This window comes from Capricornis sumatraensis, chromosome 6 (genome assembly GCF_032405125.1).
Source record: "Capricornis sumatraensis isolate serow.1 chromosome 6, serow.2, whole genome shotgun sequence".
Taxonomy (NCBI): Eukaryota; Metazoa; Chordata; class Mammalia; order Artiodactyla; family Bovidae; genus Capricornis; species Capricornis sumatraensis.
The window spans coordinates 87815558-87835068 of NC_091074.1; the positions used below are offsets into that span (position 1 = coordinate 87815558).

Sequence of the window (19511 nt, forward strand, 5' to 3'; positions counted from 1 at the left end):
ACAGAAGAGCAGAGAAAGGAGATAAAAAGAATTTATGTTACCCACCCCTTTTCCTTGCAAAACTCCACCTCGGAGACATTGGCCTGTGCTTCCCAAGAAGCTGGTAGCCAGTCTCCTACTGCAAAGAAATTAGTCTCTGAAATGATCTCTGTAACATACAGTAGCATTCACTTGTGCTGCCTACCAAGTATTTCACTCTCTTTCCTAGGTCTATGATGGGATTGTGTGTGTGTGTGAGTTGTTCAGCCATGTCCGACTCCTTTGTGACCCCACGGACTTAGCCCACCAGGCTCCTCTGTCCGTGGGATTCTCCAGGCAAGAGTCCTGGAGTGGATTGCCATTTCCTTCTCCAGGGGATCGTCCCAATCCTGGGGATCAAACCCGTGTCTCTTGCATCTCCTGCATTGGCAGGCAGGTTCCTTACCACTAGTGCCGCCTGAGAAGCCCATATGATAGAACTGTGCCTCTCCAATCCCTTGAGATTAGATATAGCCATATGACTCACTTTGGCTCGAGAAAAGTGATGTGTGTCACTTCTGGTTGGAAGCTTTAACACCCAGGACACAAGTAGCCACACTCCTTTTGCTTTGGCTGATGTGACCGGAAGCTCTCCAGATAATGGCTTCTCCAACAGTCTGAAGCCTACAGTGAGTACTCAGAAACAGTGAGAATTGAACCTGCTATGTTAAGGCTCTGAGAGTTGCGGGTTGTTTGTTACCAAGCATGACCCCACCCATGCTCGTGGCTACTCATCTGTCCTAAAAGAGGGTTGTCAGATATTCCTCAAAAATACCAGACCTTCAGTGGATACAAGGATAAAACACAGGAACTTAGTTTTTTAAGAAATCAAAAGCATTTATATTTTGTAATATTTACATTTTAGAAACTGTTCTTTTAACTATGATAACTATATAGAGGGGGAGCTGTCAGATTTTTCTGTATAGGACCAGATAGCAAATATCTTAGCCTCTGTGTGGGCCATATGGTCTTTGTCGCAAGTACTCAACCCTGCCAATGGCTTACAAAAGTAGTCCTAGACAACATCTAAGTGAATTCCAATGGCTGTGTTTCAGTAATACTTCACTCTCAAAAATACATTGTTGGCCACATTTGGCCCATGGGCCATGGGTCTGCCAACTCCAATAGAGAGCATTGAAGGCATCACAGAATTGACTTTATACTGGCTTTTCCCATCGTTCAGCTTCACTTGTTGACTTACACATTTTTAATTACACTGAGAAATTCTTCTACAACTGAATTCAAGACAGGAATCAAAGTAGGAGATAACAATTTGTAGAGCTTCTATTGATTAAATAACTGTGTGGCCCCACAAGGAAAGATATGGTATAGTTAAAGTTAAGAACTTCATCATAAAGGGAATTAGGAAAGAGGCCTTTTCTTCCTATATGAGATCATCAATTTTTTTTTCTTCCATGGTTGGATATTTACGAGAAATGTAGCATGCACTGAAGCTAAAAAAATGCAGTATAACAACTATCCAAAGGACACATTTCCTTGGCTACCTTGCATAAGATTAAAAAACTGCTTTTTAAAATGTTCAAAAAGTATACTGGAAAATAATTCCTTATACAATGCAAATGTAATCTTTTTTTCAAGAAAAACACTTTATCAAGAAATTAAATTTTCTCATAATGAAATAAAGGGCCAATGTATTTCTTATTTTGAGCAGTGACCATTCTGACTACAGATATAAGTGAACAGAATAAACGCAGTTCTGGAACTGCTACCTAATGTAAGAGGGTGAATTATTGGCTCTGAGTTCTTTCTTTCCCCCTCATCCTTGTCAGCTGACTCCACAGTGCACTTCTCCATCCCATTGATGGTAGGCCCAGGCATTTGATTTGTTTTGGCTGACAGAATGTCAACAAAATGACAGTGTGCCATTTCAGAGCAGAGGCCTTTAATGATTCCCCATGAGTTTGCTCCCTGTCTTGTACTTCTGCCATCTTCCATGAGGAAAGCATGTGCTTTACAGCTGCTCTGTGATCTCAAAAATAAGTAACAGACTTGAACCCAACTCTGAGCCTAGAGTAGAACTGTTCCCACTAATCTGCAGATCTGTGGGTGGAGAAATTAATGTTTGTTGTTGTACACCACTGAGATTCTGGAGTCATTTTTATGCCATATTATCTAATCAATAGTTGACTAATACAGCTATTACTGACCTTTTTATTACTTAATCAGAAACTGTTTTCACAATGACATATGAAAAAGTGTAATTTGTAAATAAATGGTCATCAGTTCAGTAACAATGTTTCAATTCACTCAAGAAACTGAGCCATCAAAGTGTGATTAAAGCTAAGAATTTCATGTAAGTCATTTTCAAAAAACTCTGAACTTTTCCAGTTTTTAAATAGTGCAACAGGATAGTATTATGAAGTATTAACAAATGCGTCCTCAAGTATTCCCTTTGTTTCTCTGAATTATTATCCATAGGACCTTTTCTTAGCCCACCAACTAGGAAAGAGACACATTAACTTAGGAAAGAATGTTTCCAACAATGGATCGCAAGCTTAATGGTTCACAAAATCAATTAAGTAGGTCTGGCTTCCTGGTGGCTCAGAGGGTAAAGCGACTGCCTGCAATGCAGGGGACCTGGGTTCAATTCCTGGGTTAGGAAGATCCCCTGAAGAAGGAAAGGGCAACCCACTCCAGTACTCTTGCCTGGAAAATCCCATGGATGGAGAAGCCTGGTAGGCTACAGTCCATGGGGTCGCAAAGAGTCGGACATGACTGTGCAACTTCACTTTCAACCAATACATTTTAAATGAAAATAGAATAGAAAACACCAGACTCATACGTAAAAAGGTAAACATACATAAAAATACATAACATACTTAAAATTGTAAGCATTGCTTTCCAAATATATATGGAAAAAACTGAGGCTGAAATATGATAGGTCAAAATGATCAAAAACTTTTGAGAGACACTACCTTAAAGGAAGTTCATTTTAATGGAAACAGCTGTGCTTAGTAGCTCAATCTTGTCTGACTCTTGCGACCCCGTAGACTGTAGCCTGCCAGGCTCCTCTGTCCATGGGATTCTCCAGGCAAGAATAATGGAGTGGGTTGCCATTTCCTTCTCAATGGAAACAGAGGACTCAAATATTTGGCTCTAGTACAATACTGGACCCTTCCGCCAATTCTAATTAGCACTTTACTTTCTACATCATTCTGAGGCCATAACTACATACAATATAAAATGGAAAAGACCACAGCAAATTATATGCTAAACAGTGAGTTACTAAAGTCATTCCCATTAAAATCAGGACAAGATAGGAATGTACATTATGACCACTACTTCTCAATAGTGTTTAGAAACATTTAGCTAATGCCCAAAAGCAAAATAAACAAAACATGAAAAAGAAGATAAATATCTTTCTTCCTTTTAGATGACATTATTGAATAAAACAGAATTAATTTGATAAAGGAGCTAATTACAAAATAAATATTATAAATTAACATTTTTTATGCAGATTAACAATAACCAATTAGAAATGTAAGTGAAAAAATTCTACATTGTGATTGAAACTGTATATAGGGACAAGTATGTTTTTTAAAGGTATAGTACATAAGTGAAGAGGCAAGCCACAGCGTAGGAAAATATATTTGCAAAGCATATATCCAACAAAAAAACTAATATTCAGAATATAACAAAAAATTCTTTAATCAATGAGAAAAAGACAGGCAATCGAAGTTTTTTAAGGCAAAAGTTTTAACCAGACACTCATGAAAGAGTCTACCCAAATGATCAATAAACATATGAAAGATACTAGGCATCATTAGTCCCAATGAGATATACTACATACTCATCATAATGGCTAACATTTTAACAACTGACAATGCTAAGTTGGCAAAAATGGAAACAAATGGAACTCTCACAGTGCTGGCAGTAGTGTCAGTTGGTACTGGTACTTTGGAGAAGGTCTGGGATTCTCTGTTAGGGTGAATAAGCAAATGTACAATCCTGTTTCTTGCATATACTCAATGAAAATGTGTATATAGGTGCACCAATGTACGTGTCTAAGCTTGCTTTTAGTATTATTCATGGCAGCCCAAACTAGAAACAACCCCCCCAAATGTCCATCAACAGTAGAATGGAGGGATAGAAATGTAAAATGCTGCAGCCACTGTGGAAAATGGTATGGTAATTCCTCAAAAAATTAAACATAGAATTATTTTAATTCCACTTGTGGATACTCAAAATAATAGAAAGCAGAGATCTGAGTGGATATTGGTACACTCATGTTCATATGAACAATATTCACAATAGTCAAAAAATGGTAGCAAGCCAAGTGCCCATTAATGGATGAATGGATATCTACAAAATAGTTTTATTCAGCCTTAAAAGGAAGGTAAGTCTTATATATATCCCAACATATATGAACCTTGAAAACATGTTAATTGAAATAAGCCAGATACAAAAGGACAAATATTTTATGATTCCACTTATCTGAGGTCCCTATAGTAGTCAAACTCACAGGGGTAAAAAGTAGAATGGTAGTTGGCAGGCATTGGGAGAAAGGGGAACAGGAAATTATTGTTTAACAGGTATGGAGTTTCAGTTTGGATGATGAAAATTTCAGGAAATAGATGGTGGTGAATGGTTGTGCAACAGTTTAAACATACTTAATGCCACTGAACTAAACACTTCAAGATGGTTAAAATAGTAAATTTAACCATATATAAATATGTTATATATACTTTACCATAATAAAAATTTCAAGAGTAAAATGGATTAATTATGATATATTTTATATAATGTAATAATGTTTAACAATGAAAATGAACAAACTACTGCTACACAATATCATAGATATAAAATTTTTGTTATCCAGTAGCTTAAAAATGTACATGTGCACGTTTGAATATGTATATAAACTAAACAATGACAAAAATAAATGCAAAGGAACAATTTTACATCCTTAGGACTTTAGAAAATACATTTCTAGCAGTTTTAGAATTGCATTACATTCCAAGTTTAACCACAAAGCTTTCTGAAAGCTGAGGCCAAGAAAATTTCAAATGATCAAAGCAAATATTTACATAACTTTTCTTTTCATATTTTTCCAAAATTTAATAAAAAAGAAGCAAAAATATCAGACTATTTTTTTCATATTGGGCCGTGGCCTCCCTTCCCTAGACTGCAATGTCAGTGCCCTCCTGCAGCATTCTGAGGTTGTAACTATGTAGAAGACCATCTGACTAGGAGATGAAATAGACAAGGCAGAAAATGGTCACTTCTAAGGTGTGAGATATGGAAGAGACAGGTGGGGAGTCAGGAATGGCCATTGGAAAAGTGTCCTGCAGAAACAGCAAATTTTTCTTTACTGTTTTTGATGCAGAAAGAATGATGTATTGTTTCAAGAAGAATCACATTTGCAGCCAGTTATTCAAGAGTTATAGGAAGAGAAGATGCCTGCACAGTTAGCTAAGTGTGATGGTGATGGGAAACGCTGAGCTGGAAGAGCACAAGCTGGAATCAAGATTGCCAGGAGAAATATCAATAACCTTAGATATGCAGATGACACCACCCTTATGGCAGAAAGTGAAGAGGAGCTAAAAAAGCCTCTTGATGAAAGTGAAAGAGGAGAGTGAAAAAGTTGGCTTAAAGCTCAACATTCAGAAAACTAAGATCATGGCATCTGGTCCCATCACTTCATGGCAAATAGATGGGGTAACAGTGGAAACAGTGTCAGACCTTATTTTTGGGGGCTCCAAAATCACCGCAGATGGTGACTGCAGCCATGAAATTAAAAGACGCTTATTCCTTGGAAGGAAAGTTATGACCAACCTAGATAGCATATTAAAAAGCAGAGATACTACTTTGCCAATAAAGGTCCATCTAGTCAAGGCTATGGGTTTTCCAGTAGTCATGTGTGGATGTGAGAGTTGGACTGTAAAGAAGCCTGAGCACTGAAGAATTGATGCTTTTGAACTGTGGTGTTGGAGAAGACTCTTCAGAGTCCCTTGGACTGCAAGGAGATCCAACCAGTGCATTCTAAAGGAGATCAGCCCTGGGATTTCTTTGGAAGGAATGATGCTAAAGCTGAAACTCCAGTACTTTGGCCACCTCATGCGAAGAGTTGACTCATTGGAAAAGACTGTGATGCTGGGAGGGATTGTGGGCAGGAGGAGAAGGGGATGACAGAGGATGAGATGGCTAGATGGCATCACCGACTTGATGGACATGAGTTTGAATGAACTCCAGGAGTTGGTGATGGGCAGGGAGGCCTGGCGTGCGGCGATTCGTGGGGTCGCAAAGTGTCGGACACAAGTGAGCAACTGAACTGAACTGAACTGATGCATAAGCACTCAGCCTCATCCCTTAAGATGAAAGGAGGATGCTGGCAGCATTCTGGCAGACAATGGGAGGAACCAAAGGCAGCTCCTGCCACTAGCCAGGGAAGCCAAGCCCAACTAGCCCTTCACTGCTTCAATGGCAAAGAAACAGAAGAAAGCAACATGGAGCCTAGGAAGCAATGCAGCATGACTAGAGAAAAAGGAAATGGTGCACTTTGGTTGCAGAGGAAGAGCATAATTTTTATAAGAGCAAAAATCATTTAGTTTTCATGTCAATGTATGGCAAAACCAATACAGTATTGTAAAGTAAAATAAAGTAAAAATAAAAATTAAAAAAAACAAAAACAAAAAAATAAAAATAAAATGAATGAGAAACACTCAAATTAAGCTAAAGTTATTCCCAAGCTCATAGCCTTATACTACTCTGCTATTTTTTATTAATTAATTTTTACTGGAGAATAGTTGCTTTACAATGTTGCATTAGTTTCCACCATACAGCAAAGTGAAATCAACTCTACATGTACATATATCCCTTCTTTGGGGGAGATTTCCTTCCCGTTTAGGTCACCACAGAGCACAGAGTTCCTTGAGCTATACAGTAGGTTTTCATTAATTATACATAGTATCAATAGTGTATATACATCAATCCCAATCTCCCAATTCAATCCACCCTCCTTTCCTTGTTTTTGTTTTTAAATGTATCTCCTTAAAAAATTATATACCTAACATGTATAATATCATAGATGAAACGAATCGCCAGTCCAGGTTCGATGCATGATACTGGATGCTTGGGGCTGGTGCACTGAGATGACCCAGAGGGATGGTACGGGGAGGGACGAGGGAGGGGGTTCAGGATGGGGAACACATGTATACCTGTGGCAGATTCATGTTGATGTATGGCAAAACCAATACAATATTGTAAAGTAATTAACCTCCAATTAAAATAAATAAATTTATATTTAAAAAACAACAACAACAACAAATTATATACCTAAATATTGGGTTAAATAACGTTCCCCCAAACCTCACATCCACCCAGAACCTCAGAACTGGTCACTTTAGAAATAGAATCTTGGCAGATGTAATTAGATGTAATTAGTTAAATTAAGATGAAGTCTTAGAGGATTAGGGTGGGCCTTACAGGAAGGCCTTACAGGGTGGTGTAATTAAAGGAAGAAGAGATACATAGAAACCCACCCAGGGGAGGCCATATAAATATGGAAGCAGAGATAGGAGGTATACACATACAAACCAGAGATTGCTGGGAGCCTCTAGAAGCTAAGAAGCAAGGAAGACTTTCCCACAGGAGCCTTCAGAAGAAGTTGAGCCTTTCTGACAGTTTGATTTTGTTCCTAGAAAGATGCCTACTTTGTAACAATTGGTAACAATAGCCTTAGGAAGCTAATACAGTGAGATATACAAAAGAGTATACACATGTAAATTGACAGTTCAAAAGCAATAACAATAACATAAACATCCATTTATCCATAGTTTGACCTTGGAAAGAAAGTTGCAAGTAATTATGAAACCCCCTAGAGCGCTCCCCCTCACCCATATCTGTGACCCTTGTCTTTACTCTCTGGATTATGTATTAAGTATTTTTTTCCCCTTTCTCTGTAATTTCTTCATGCAGACATATGAATAAATCCCCAAACAATATGCTATTTAGTATTGCTTGTTTTGAGCTTTTATGTAAATTGAGTCATATCTTATATATTCTTCCTTATGTGTTTTTTACACAGCATTTTGTTTTTGAAAGTAATTCATGGTGATGTATAATATTGCATATACAATATATTTTTCATTTTACAACTATTTGCAATTAAATGGTTCCCAATATTTTTCCATTATAAACAATATTACCATAAACATTCTTCATATGTCTTCTAATACACATATGCATTATTATGGGGCAATAACAATCTGAACTGGAATAGACTTGGTTTAAATAGTTTCTATCCAATAGTAGAACTGATGAACTATAGGTTATGTTTATGCTCAACTTTATGAAAATTATACTTTAAAAACAATAATAGAATTAAAAAGAACTTCTTAGATATCAAATCAGACAAAATGAGGCAGAAAAGAGAAAATAAAAGGCAGTTAATCCAAAAATCTGACAAAGAAGGAAAACACAGACAAATCTCACTTGGGAAAATAGGTGTGAAAAATATAAATAATTCAAACCTTAAAGTCCATAGTAATAATATACCATTGCCAGGTTGACTTTACAAATATAAGCATGATGAAATATCAAAGAAAAAAGCATATAATTTATAAAATTAGTCAAAGTGTAGAACTATAAGATCACCTCAATCAGTATTGAAAAGATACTTGATAACATTTACAAGGGCTTCCCTGATAACTCAGTTGGTAAAGAATCTGTCTGCAATGCAGGAGACCCCAGTTCGATTCGTGAGTTGGGAATATCTCCTGGAAAAGAGATAGGATACCCGCTCCGGTATTCTTGGGCTTCCCTTGTGGCTCAGCTGGTAAAGAATCTGCTTGTAATGCTAGAGACCTGGCTTTGATCCCTGGGTTGGGAAGATCCCCTAGTGAAGGAAAAAGCTACCCTCTCTATAATTCTGGCCTAGAGAATCTATTTTTCTTAAAAAAAAAAAAAAACAACTTTATGAATCAACACTAGAAAAATAGATTCTTAACATGATGAAAAATATCTATAGTAACTAAATTAGGAACAAGAATAGAATACTTGCTTTCACATCCATTATTCAAACCAGAATTTCCAATCTATATATTAAGAAAAAGAAAGTGAGGTACAAATATTCTAAAAGAGACATAAATTAGAAAGGAGAAAACTTCCTGTTTGGAGATGATATGATTTGCAGATAATTTTTCACCTAGGTAACGAAAGACTAATTTCGTATTGTAAAATTACCATTGAAAATTTTCAACAGAAAGGAGACATATACATATTACTTGTCAGTGTGTCCAGCAAAGACATTTTATCCAATATCCCCCTTGTCATGCTCACTCTCAGATATAAATTTGTTATTATTGAAGAGGGGATGGAATTTTCTAACATTCATATCATTATCTCTTTGCTTTTCTCTCTTCCTCTATGTTTTTTCCTGTCAGATCAGACATTTGAATTCATGTACATCAAATTCATATTTAATCTAACACCATTATAAATAAAGCCTTGATATCCAATTATACCCATATGTAGATTCTGCTTTTACTTCATGCCAAGCTTGATGCAAAATTCAAACCTGCTACAAATCCCACTTCCCAATAAATAATCCTTTAGCACCAAAGTATTATTGGGAGGGAGGGGAAAACTAGAATTTTCCAGGATATTGAAAGTGGGAGAGGTCAAGGGATGGGGTATACGATTTTGCTCTGTACTTTGCACTCAATTTTTCTGTGACACCAAAACATTTCTAAAAATAAATTTTATTAATTAAGAAACTAAAATTTGCTAACCATGTAGCCAAATTGAAAAGCTAACAGCACATAGCACACATTATTTCCATCAAACAGTTCTTTCTTAAATGACTCCTGCCAACATACCCCTGTGGGCAATCAAGGTCCCAATTCTTGGACACTGGCTGGATTAAGAGGCCCAATTCTAGCTTTATCCACCTGAATCCAAGCCAAGGATTGGGGGGTGGGGGCGGTCAATGGGATCAGTTGGGTGCTCTCCAAACCCCATATTTGAGAACTTTCCTTTTATTCCTCATCTACTCTTTTACTTATTTTAAAAGCTTATTTTAAAGCAAAGGAGAAAAAGATGGATATAAGCATCTGAATGCAGAGTTCCAGAGAATAGCAAGAAGAGATAAGAAAGCCTTATTCAGCAATCAATGCAAAGAAATAGAGGAAAACAACAGAATGGGAAAGACTACAGATCTCTTCAAGAAAATTAGAGATACCAAGGGAACATTTCATGCAAAGATGGGCTCGATAAAGGACAGAAATGGTATGGACCTAACAGAAGCAGAAGATATTAAGAAGAGGTGGCAAGAATACACAGAAGAACTGTACAAAAAAGATCTTCACGACCCAGGTAATCATGATGGTGTGATCACTCACCTAGAGCCAGACATCCTGGAATGTGAAGTCAAGTGGGCCTTAGGAAGCATCACTATGAACAAAGCTAGTGGAGGTGATGGAATTTCAGTTGAGCTATTTCAAATCTTGAAAAATGATGCTGTGAAAGTGCTGCACTCAAGTTGCCAGCAAATTTGGAAAACTCAGCAGTGGTCACAGGACTGGAAAAGGTCAGTTTTCATTCCAATCCCAAAGAAAGGCAACGCCAAAGAATGCTCAAACTACCGCACAATTGCACTCATCTCACACACTAGTAAAGTAATGCTCAAAATTCTTCAAGCCAGGCTTCAGCAATACATGAACCGTGAAATTCCAGATTTTCAAGCTGGTTTTAGAAAAGATGGAGGAACCAGAGATCAAATTGCCAACATCCGCTGGATCATGGAAAAAGCAAGAGAGTTCCAGAAAAACATCAATTTCTGCTTTATTGACTATGCCAAAGCCTTTGACTGTGTGGATCACAATAAACTGGAAAATTCTGAAAGAGATGGGAGTACCAGACCACCTGACCTGCCTCTTGAGAAATCTGTATGCAGGTCAGGAAGCAACAGTTAGAACTGGACATGGAACAATAGACTGGTTCCAAATAGGAAAAGGAGTACGTCAAGGCTGTATATTGTCACCCTGCTTATTTAACTTATATGCAGAGTACATCATGAGAAACGCTGGACTGGAAGAAACACAAGCTGGAATCAAGATTGCTGGGAGAAATCTCAATAACCTCAGATATGCAGATGACACCACCCTTATGGCAGAAAGTGAAAAGGAACTAAAAAGCCTCTTGATGAAAGTGAAAGTGGAGAGTGAAAAAGTTGGCTTAAAGCTCAACATTCAAAAAACGAAGACCATGGCATCTAGTCCCATCTCTTCATGGGAAATAGATGGGGTAACAGTAGAAACAGTGTCAGACTTTATTTTGGGGGGCTCCAAAATCACTGCAGATGGTGACTGCAGCCATGAAATTAAAAGACGCTTACTCCTTGGAAGAAAAGTTATGACCAACTTAGACAGTATATTCAAAAGCAGAGACATTACTTTGCCGACTAAGGTCCGTCTAGTCAAGGCTATGGTTTTTCCTGTGGTCATGTATGGATGTGAGAGTTGGACTGTGAAGAAGGCTGAGCACCAAAGAATTGATGCTTTTGAACTGTGGTGTTGGAGAACACTCTTCAGAGTCCCCTGGACTGCAAGGAGATCCAACCAGTCCATTCTGAAGGAGATCAGCCCTGGGATTTCCTTTGAAGGAATGATGCTGAAGCTGAAGCTCCAGTACTTTGGCCACATCATGCGAAGAGTTGACTCATTGGAAAAGACTCTGATGCTGGGAGGGATTGGGGGCAGGAGGAGAAGGGGACAACCAAGGATGAGATGGCTGGATGGCATCACTGACTCGATGGACGTGAGTCTGAGTGAACTCCGGGAGTTGGTGATGGACAGGGAGGCCTGGCGTGCTGCGGTTCATGGGGTGGCAGAGTCAGACACGACTGGGCGACTGAACTGAACTGAAACCTCAGCCACATGATAGCTTCTATCCTTCAGGATTATTCAGTCTGTTTGCAGTAAAACCAAGCCCTTCATACAAATAAAAGTTAATATCAACTGCTGAGATGCTAGAATACTCTTCACCTCATTTAAAATTTTTCTAATACCATTATGTAATTAATATCAGCATTAATTCATTGGAAATATTAAGGGAAATATTTCCTTTCACACAACAACCAGGACAAAATAACTATGTGTAAAGTCAAAAGAAAATGTGCAGGATTTGTAAAAAGAATTACAAACCTTTACTGGGGTACCTAAAAGGTACAAAAAGTGGAGAAATATACTATAGTCCAGATTAGATAGAAGCTTTATATTGTAAATATGACAATTATCCCCAAATTAACACCTAATGGGATGAAAATCTCATCAAATTCACAACTGGATTTTTAAATTTGAATTTAAAAATAAATAGAATAATAAAGTACTTATATTGTTACATAGAAAAGAAGTCCTCAGAAGAATAGAACAAAATACAAAAATTATATAGGAGAATATCAATAGAATGAACTCAGAAAAATTTAGAATTTTTGTATGCCAAAATAAAAAAGGCTCTGAAAAAAATATAAAAATTGAAAAGGTACACGATATCCTAAAATAAATTTTCAACATATAAAGCAGACAAAAGATATATTGGAAGAGGTGTCTGTAACCAACTGGAGAAGGCAATGGCACCCCACTCCAGGACTCATAAGATCAATAAAATATGAGCTATTATTCAAGGAAGTATTTTTGGGGATTCAGGAGTTGTACATTCTCAGATGCCATCATGGGTGTCAATCTGAATAACTTTTTTTTAATATACATAAAATCCATAAAATGAGCAAGGACATTTGGGTTTTTGGTCATTCTTTCAGGAACAATGTAGTCCAAGGAAATAGTTACACAAAAAGTATAATTATCTGACCAAAAGAATTTTGTCTTGACTTTTATGAACAGTGAAAAATTAGAGAAGACTTGAATTTCCATCATTTTCAGGATCGGTAAATAAAGTACGGCATTCCCACGCAATGGACCGTTGTGCAACCATGAAAAACAATGATACAATTTCCAGCAAAGCAGCAACAGGACTAGCAGCAGCCCTCACCTTCACAGGCACCACCGAGGGGCCCAAGAGCAAGAGCAATCCAGCTCAAGGGGCAGCAAAGAAAGCCAGAGAAGTAAGCAAAATGATCCACCAAACTGTAGCTGCAAATGTTGAAACTAAGCTATGAAAAGACAACAGGAATGAGCCAATCTTCAGAGTGAAACCCAAAAACAGTGAAAGAGGAGCAAGAGGAAGAGGCTAAAATGGGTCAGGAAGACATTAAAGAAGATGTAACTGCAGAAAGCAGAGAGTCCAGCCTCTGAAGAAACAGAAGCAAAAGAAGCCACATCTGGTGTGATAAACATCCTCTCCTGAATTTTTCCCATGGTCTCCATTCTACCCTTACTATTCAACTGTCTAGTAAAGGCATGTTTTTAGATGCTCTAAAAATAATTAAGGATGCTTTTAGGAATTTAGATGAGTGTAAATGTTCTTTCTTTCTTTTTTAAATACTTGTTTGGCTCCACCAGGTCTGAGCTGCAGCACATGGGATCTTCAGTTGTGACATGTGTACTCTTAGTTACAGCGTGTGGATTTAGTCCCCTGACCAGAGATCAAACATGCCCTCTGCATTGTGAATGAGGAGTCTTAGCCACTGGACCACCAGGGAAGTCCCTAAATGCTTTATCTTAAGAGGTAAAATCGGGTACAATTGTTCTTTTTCTGCACATTCTGGAATTCGAAAAATATCGAATTAAGGAAGTCTTTGAATCTTGTGCTCCAACTTTCCACTCCATAGGCTGTAGATGAGGAGAGTTATATCTTTTAACATGAAGTGTAATTAAATGCAATTTGCAATTATAATCACGCTCTTAGTACATCTCAAACATTTCATTGCTGATCTTCTATACCCATGCTGTTCTTTGGTAGAATAATCTAAGGAAACTGCCCCTGATCTTGGCCCTCTTGGTCAGACTTGAGTGCCAGCTGTGACATCTGTGGTAGCAGTAACCACGTTTATCCTACAGCTTTGATAGGAATTTTTTTTAGCATGTTGTGAGCTATTAAATCATGAATTAATGGGATTTTAACCTAAAAATTTATCAATATTTTATCATATTAGTAGTTTATATCCTCTTTCAAAGGATAATTTTCCTCCAAATTTTAACTGAAGTGATCGGGTAACTTTTTAGAAAAGGACTGCAATCACTTTTTAAAGATTTGTTAGCACTTACATAAGAACAGTGTGCTGTTTGTTTAGTCGCCAAGCTGTGTCTGACTCTTCTGCGACCCCATGGACTATAGTCCACCAGGCTCCTTCATCTATGGGATTTCCCAAGCAAGAATACTGGAGTGGGTTGCCACTTCCTTTTCCATTTATATAATCTGTGAAGAGATAAAACAATAAACCAATAAAATATCAGTTATATAAATGTTGATGCTGCATAGGTACTACATTTGAAATCAACAAGAGTTGATTTCATCGACTCTTAGGCCTACATTTTTCACACAGATTCTCCTGTCCTCCTAACTGCTTGGGTATGAATGAACTCCAGCAAGGCTTTTATGTATTTGTCATTTCAAATTTGACTTATACAGTTTCTTGGTATTACATATGCTGAGCTTAATTATTATTTATTATAAAATGTCTTTCAAAAGATTTTACCATAACCAGCATTGAAACAAAATTATTCAATGTGTACAGAAAGATGTGGAAACATAAAAGAAGAGCAGAAATGTAAATTACTGAAGCAAATTATCTCATTGGAAGAATGACCTCAGTTTCATATTTTCTGGGAAGAAACAACCAGTGCTTGAAGGAACCCAAGAGAGAAGATACCCAAAGTGGTGAAAAACAGGAAAATACCTTCACACACCATACAATGCAGCTTAAAGGGTGGAGAAACTGGCAAACTTCAGCACAGAGGATTTCAAAAGCATCAAGAAGCTGGTTATTTCACACAGAGAAAGATAAATACTGCATTGTCTCATTTATAAGGGAATCTAAAATAAACAAAGAACAGACTCATGGAGTCAGAGAACAAATTGATGGTTGCCAGGGGCAAGGGATGGGGCTGAGCAAAATGGATGAAGTGGGTGAAGGAGTCCAAAGGCACAAGCTTCCAGTCATAAGATGCATAAGTCCTGGGATGTAATGTACAGCATGGTGACTATAGCTTATAATTCTGTCTTGTACTCTTGCAAGTTGCTGAGACAGTAGATTTTAAAAGTTCTCATCACAAGAAAAAAAAACACGTCATGTCTGGTGATGGAGGTTAGCTAGACTTATTGTGATGATCATTTTGCAATTTATAAATACTGAGTCATCATGTTTGCACACCCAAAACTAATATAGTGTTAAATGTCAATTTTATATCAGTTTTTTAAAAAGGAAACTGCTTATGACACAGGACTGTTCCATCAACAAATGTTGTGCTATGGTTTAGTTGGCAGCTGTTGCTTGCTTGCTTTCTTTTTCTGACTCCCTCTTCTTCCTTCTTTCTCCCTTCCCTCGCTCCCTCCTTCTCTCCCTCCCTCTCTGTCTTTTTCTCTTTCTTTCTTTCTCTGCAGTACATAAAACAAAGGGATGCTAACAATCAATGATGTCTTGTAGTCAATGAAATATATTGAATCGCTTCTTTGTTAACAAGAAAATGTATTCCTGACCCATTTTAAATGTTCCTTTCAGGAGCACGTAAAGTAAAATTAGAATGATGCAGAGTTAGCATGGCACCTGGCTAAGGATAACATACAACCTGGTGACGTGTTTTACATTTTTTCTTTTTCTTAATCGGAGTGTTTATTTGTGAATACTTATCCAGCTATAAACTTTATGTTTGTGCATATTTTTCTGAATGTGCCATGCTTTAATGTAAGTTTTCTGAAAATATCAGTGTATAACAGAGTTTGCATAGTGTGGATCCCATTTTTGAAATGATGGGAGGTCTATATGACTTCTCACATTGGTGCACATATTTCTGTATGTCAGCCCAGAATCCATATGTCAACAAAAATTATGGAAAGACAGGTAACTTCTGCTTTCTTCTTCATGATTTTTTGTGTCTGAATATTTTTTACAGTGAGCATGTATTTCTTTCACCATGAGAAGAAAAAGACAGGAAGACCTACTCCAATTTTAAAAATACATATAGTTAAACAAAACCTGCATATTCTTTGAACAGCAAATCCACTTCACAGAATTTGTGTACAGAAATAACTAAGGATATGCACAGCAACTTAGCTGTGAGAATGCTCATCATATTTCATATCTTCTATTCAGTATTTTCATTTGAGTATTTAGTCTAAAAACTGATTTGAGATGTAGACAGATATTTATTTACAAGGTTTTTCATCATAGTGGTTGCAAAATATCAAACAGTTCCAATAACGTGGGGATAGTTAGATAAATTACTGTACATTCATGTGAGGAGCATAGTCACAAACATGGATAAGGATTTTGGAGAAAAAAAAACTGTGATGATATAGGAGACACTTGTTAACACTGCCACATGAAACACTAATACAAAACTCTCAGTGCAATATAAACCATATTTTATACAAGCACAAAATATATATGACATATATATGCAAATAAAAAGGAAGAAATATGTGCAAATGTTTATAATGGTTATTCTTAACTCAGGTGATAATTTTTAATTATCTTTTTTGTACCTTTCTGTATTTTCTGTATTTTCCTAATTCTCTAAAATGAGCATTATATGTTCTGTAAATTTCAGAATCTACTCCAGTATTCTTTCCTGAAAAATCCCATGGACGGAGGAACCTAGTAGGCTATACAGTCCATGGGATCACAACAAGTCGGACACAATTGAGCAACTAACACAAATTTTAGAAAGTAACTTTTTTAAATCACTACAGTTATAAGTACTTTTATAGAGAGCAAACAGCCACATCAAAACAAAATTTTCATTCTAGAAAGAAGCACAGAAAGTGCCTCAGGCCCTGCTTCTCAACTCCTGTACTCCCATTATTGAAGGATGGCCTGTTACTTGGTGCCTATTAGGTTCATTTAAATGCAGATTCCATTATACCTGCTCCTTTAGTTACCTTGCCCAAAATAAAGCAGAAATACTAATGGAGGCAGGCAGAGGAATGTAGTTGTCAAGAGACACAAGGATTAATGTAGAAGTGAGGGAGAAGAGATAAAAGTAATCATAATAGTCATAAAATAATGTGTGTTTGCCTTTTCATACTGTTAATGGAGTTCTCCAATAATTTAGCCACCTGATGCGAAGAGCCAGCTCATTGGAAAAGACTCTGATGCTGGAAAGATTCAGGACAGGAGGAGAAGGGGATGACAGAGGATGAGATGGTTGGATAGCATCATTGACTCAATGAATACGACTTTGACAAACTCCAGGAGACAGTGAAGGACAGGGAAGCCTGGGGTGCTGCAGTCAAGGGGGTTGCAAAGTGTCAGATACAACTTAGTGACTAGACAACAACCATGAAAATAATGTGTGTTTAGTGTCCAAGCCTTGAAACATATAGACTTAAGGGCAAAAGTGTATTAAAATAATCCATATCCAAATTCAGAATGTGATTCAAGACACTAAAACTTTTATGCAACACTCTTCTATTAAAAACTTTTAAGTTATAAAATTTCATGGAAATGAACGAAGTTTAAAAAGTCAGACAAGGAACTTTAAAATGCTTTTGGTTGCACAATAAATATTTATTTTTATAGATTAATATTATATTATCATATTTATGTGTGAAGAGAAACATACACAAAAAATATAATTTGATTGAATTTTGAAATCCTTGTTTTATACCCAAAATGGATCATCTTGTACATTGATTTAGTTCAGAATTCAGCAAATTAATGTCTGTGGTTTTACTTTTCATTCACATTTTAACTCAGAACTTTCCTTACTAAAAAGGGGATGAGAGAAAGCAGTAATGAAAAATGGTCCTGGCCAGTAGTATATTTGTCACCTTATGATTTTCTTGACAATCTTACTAGAGAGGAGAAAGTGAAAGCGAAAGTCATTCAGTCATGTCTGACTCTTTGCAACCCCATGGACTATACAGTCCATGGAATTCTCCAGGCCAGAATACTTGTGTGGGTAGCCTTTCCCTTCTCCAGGGGACCTTCCCAACCCAGGAATTGAACCAGGGTCTCCTGCATTGCAGGCAAATTCTTTACCAACTGAGCTATGAGGACCGACCACATCACTAGTCTACTACCACTGGATGATCAAGCTGGCCAACTTTTTTTTTTTTTTTTTTTTGGCTGAGCTGGGCCTTCCTTGCTGCGAGAGGACTTTCTCCGGTTGCCATGTGCAGACTTCTCACTGCAGTGGCTTCTGTTGCTGCAGAGCATGGGCCCAAGGTGGGCGAGCTTCAGTAACTGCAGCACACCAGCCCCACAGCTGTGACACACAAGTTTAGTTGCCCTGTGGCATGTGGGATCTTCCCAGACCAGGGATCAAACCCATGTCCCCTGCATTAACAGGCAGATTCTTAACCACTGGACCACCAGGGAAGTCCCAAGCTGGGCAATATTTTGATACATAACAAACCATTCCTTTACCTGACAGACTCCTGATCTCCCAAGAGCAATGCAAAGCACAATGCATCATCTTCCTAATACCTTTTGCTGTTGTTGTTTAGTCACTAACTTGTGTCTGACCCTTTTGCGACCCTAAGGACTCCAGGCCACCAGGCTTTTCTGTCCATGGGATTTCCCAGGCAAGAATATTGGAGTGGGTAGCCATTTCCTTCTCCAAGGGATCTTCCCCACTCAGGAATCAAACTCTTGTTTCCTGCATTGATGGGCAGATTCTTTACCACTGAGCCACCAGCGAACCTACAACAATTTGGGGGCCTTTACTTGTGTCTGCTCATGCCTTCTATAGTCACAAATTTTTCTCAATGTAAACATCTCAGATCTGAGACAAAGGGAAGTAATTTTGTGATGAATTAAGTTTAGAAACCACTACATCCTTTTCTTAGAAATTGGTGGTGTTATTATCATATTGAAGGCTCTGAGATGGCCCATGGTAAGGATAACTCTGTCTAATCTAGAATTGTCTAATGTAGAAATTCCCAAATGTATTGACCATGAAGCCTCTTTCTTCTTTACCGTCTGCTAATATCTCGTGGGACTAGTATTTCTGGGCCTATTCTTAGGGAAACTGTAGCTCTAATCCAAGTAAGGAAACCGACCATGAGAAAAGTTGAGTGACCTACCAACTATTCACAACCATTACGAGGCGGGGCTGGAATAGGTGCCCAGTCTTCTGATCTACACCCATTCGGATCTACATTTACATCTGACCTACATGCCAGGTCTTTACCTGGCAACTTGTCTCTCACCCACTTCACTATTAATAATAAGATAGCTGAGCAAAGAAGAAACTAACAAGTCTTCATTTAAAATATGTTCTCCTTATTTCATGACCTTGTTTTACAGCTTTTCAGCTGAAAATGGTTCTAGTCCTGTCAATTCTCCAGATTATTAATGAAAACTGAGGGACTTGTAGTAATAGTAGAAAAATAAATGCTTTATGAAAACTGAG

At 37.5% G+C, this 19511-nt stretch overlaps 1 pseudogene; it reads left to right on the forward strand.

Annotated features, from left to right (window-relative positions):
- The first annotated feature begins 15644 nt into the window (after positions 1 to 15644).
- On the forward strand, positions 15645 to 15745 carry LOC138081562 (U6 spliceosomal RNA; annotated as a pseudogene).
- Positions 15746 to 19511: the final 3766 nt, after the last annotated feature.